This window comes from Sapajus apella, unplaced genomic scaffold, assembly GCF_009761245.1.
Source record: "Sapajus apella isolate SASKATOON/1434 unplaced genomic scaffold, GSC_monkey_1.0 scaffold26, whole genome shotgun sequence".
NCBI lineage: Eukaryota > Metazoa > Chordata > Mammalia > Primates > Cebidae > Sapajus > Sapajus apella.
Window position 1 is genome coordinate 10,988,217 of NW_022436966.1, and position 3,658 is coordinate 10,991,874.

Below are 3,658 nucleotides of genomic sequence, written 5' to 3' on the forward strand. Positions count from 1 at the left end.
CTTCCTGGAATGGTGCTTCTCCCTTTTACAAGACAAATGGGATTATTTGTATTGTTTTTCCAAGTGGCCCAGATGAAGCATGACCCAAAAATGCAATTACTGCACCAGTAGGTTCTCTGGCAGATGTACTTATGCTCTTTTGTATAACTTTGTTCCTATCCAAGGAAACCACAGCCCCCCGCTACTGGAATGATAGGCATTGATGGCGGCACAGGTGTCAAACCTTAATGTAACCTGTTTTGGGCTTGGTTCTCCTCTGTTTTAGCTATTAGCTTGGTAGGGCTGTCCCATTGCCCTGTTAGAAGTTTAATTTTAAAAGTCATATGTGTAGGGGGCTCTGATGGATCGTAGCGGACAACAGGCTGTCCATATCCTGGATTACACACTCTATATTATACTGAGTACCATTATATAAACAGGTTCCCTTCTGTGTCCCTGTACATTCATAATAACTGCAGAACCAAAGAATGGCAGTAACTTTACATCCTATCTTAGTAATCTGGTGTACACACTGAGAGAAGAAGGATTCTTAACTCCTCTCAGTGGAGAAGGCATCAACTTAAATCTGTATAACAAACCTTGATAAACAACCCTTGTTTACCATACTTTTCAGGGTCATCTTCCCATAACTTGCCTTGCCTGCCCAAGAGCCTAAAACGCTTTTTTGTTGTGGTTGGTATGAGAAATAAAACTAAAATCTGAAGCCTCCCAACTGAATGAATGAACCACCTCTTTGCCAAGCACACCCCAGAGGAACCTTAAAAACTGAGTTCCCCACCATGACCAGATGGGAGGTCAAACAGACCCCATTATACTCCTCCCTCCCTAATTGCCATTAGGCTTTCTTTCCTAAGGGATAAACAGAAACCAGCTCTTTTATTTTTAAGTAGAGACAAGGTCACTGTGTTGCCCAGATGGGTCTTGAACTCCTGGCCTCAAGTGATCCTCCTGCCTCAGCCTCCCAAAGTGCTGGGATTACAGGCATGACCCACCAAGCTTGACCAAAACCAGCCTTTTCAAAAGACTTGCTCCACCACTGATTTTAGCAGGACTCCTCTCCCTTTTTGCAGTTTGACGCAAATACTAGCTAGTATTTCCTCCTGATAGGGGACCACCAGCCATGAACTAGATGTGGCTGGTTTATAGAGGCTGTGCACAGGATGCTTCTGTGACCTCCATTTTACCCTTCGACAGAGAGCCTGATTCTAATGCATTTAAGTGTTAACTCTCCACCCCAGAGTGAACATGGAATGCATGTAGCATGCATGTTTGCTTACTATGCATGCATGCATCCCCCTTCTGAATATTCATACCTTCTCCGATAACCTGTTGAACATATATACTTAGCTAACTCCTTCAGCATAAATTCCCGTTTCACCTTTCCTCCTTGGAAGTGTGTCCCAGCCTGAGGATGGCCAGCCTGCAGGCTGCAACCCTTTATGAGAAATAAAGCTCTCTTTTCCGAATGTATGAACCTCATGATTCTTGAGTTGACAGGTATTTAAACCCGGGTTCTAACTACCCCTTTGCTTACTTATTGCTGAGTGCTCTTATATGTGCATGTGTGATGTACACATTAGGAAACTTCTAATTTTCTTTTGTTTATCACTCTCTGGCCAGTTTCATTTACAGGGCCCCAGCTGGAGAACCTAGAAGGGTAGAAAAGAAAATGTTCTTCTCCTACACGCTTCTGCAGGACCTGTAAGGCTTCTCTTGATCTGACCCCTGCCTCCTGGACCTTACTTCCTGCATCTCTCCTCCTTACGCGTTCCTTTCTGGCTATACTAGCTTCCTTTCTTAAGAACACGTGAAGCTCATTCCTACCTTAGGACGTGACACTACTGTTCCCACATCCCAGGACCCTCTCCCTTCATTTGGCTTTCTCATTTCAACCAGCTTTCCACTCAAACATCACCTCAGAGAAGCCTCCTCTAACCACTGTCAAACACAGCCTCCCAAACTTCTCTTATGTTTTTCTTATCACCTAAACATAAAAATGTAGTAGTTCTATCCATGCACCACCTCCCCCAGTAGAACATACGCCACATGGAAGAACATGCTTTGATTTTGTTCATTGCTACATTCCCAGGGCTTAGTATAGTGCCTAGCAAATGAGAGCTGCTCCGTAAATGTTGGCTGAACACATAAGAGCCTGTCAACTATTTGACACTGATGAACATAAAGTCAATAATTATAAGGCCAGCAATAAGGCCATAGGACCAGTCGGGGAGTTACAGGGAGAGGTTTCAATCCAACGTAAGTTAAATATAACTGAGAACAAACGTCTCTTGCTCCTGACGATAACTGGAGTCTGCTTATCAGACATGGATGCAGAGTAAGACAGTGGTTCTCATAGTTCAGCATCAGAAACACATGAAGAACTTGTCAAAAATAGAAACTGCTGGGCTCAGACTGATTCCTTAGGTTTAGGTGGGGCCTGAGAATATGTATGTCTAACAAGTTCCCAGGGATGGGCAATGCTGGTCTGAGGATCTCACTTGGAGAGCCATTTGGTGTAGAAGTTTGGAATACGTCATCACCTTCCCATTGACAGAAACCCAGTGAGTAGACTTGAAAGGAGTATGGGTATGCCGGCCTTCAAATATCACATGGATCCGAATAGCTGACCTTTGCTAGTGTCATCCACATTTCACTAAACTTCAGGGAAACCCTCTTATCCTCTTACCTAAATTCTTCCAAAAATCAAGTATTTCCTTACTTGTGGAGCATCCCCTGCCTGCCCTAGTCCATGACGCCTGTTATCCTAACATTTTGGGAGACCAAGGAAGAAGGATCACTTGAGCCCAGGAGTTTGAGTTGAGCTCCAGCAACATAGACTCCATCTCCATAAAAAATTTAAAAATTAGCCAGTGTGGTGATATGCACCTGTGGTCCCAGCTACTCAGGAGGTTGAGGTGGGAGAATCACATGAGCCTGAAAGGGCAACGCTGCGGTGAGCTGTGATTGCACCACCATGCTCCAGCCTGGGTGACAGAGCAAGACATTCTCTCTCTCTCTCTCCCTCACATACATACACCAGATACAGGTGGATACAGGAGGAAACAATAGTAGAAAATGCATTCGTTCTTGACCTCCAAAGCATTTAAATCCAAGCCTGATAGAAATACACCACCCAGAAACACACCAGGAGCAGCCTTCTCCTTCGTTTCTTCTCCCGTGGCCAATACAAGAGATGTCAAGTACAGTGTGCTCCAGAATCCTGCACACACAGGGTTCAGCCCCACATGGAGACTCCAGGTGGCCGCGCAGGTGTTGCTGTGGTGGTTCTCAGCACTGGCTGCACATTAGCACTGCCTGGGAAGCTTGTCAACATCCAGATGGCCAGGCCCCACTCAAAACCAATTAAGTCAGACTCTCTGGGGGTAGGACTCATGCCTCACAATTTTAAAGATCTTCAGGTAATTCCCATGTTCAGCCAAAATTGGGAAAATCTGCTTTGTTTTCTTCTCACCTCAGGCCCTCAGAAATGCCAATGTAGACTTGGCAGCGTTGTTCACCTTGGGGGATCATTCATTCTGGCCCTTTGGATGATCATGGTTCTTGTCTGTTCCATATCACTCAGCTCTAAGACATAACCTCATGCAGGGACAGGAAACACTTAAACAGAATCAAATGCCAGAGCAAAGGGCTTCTCCAT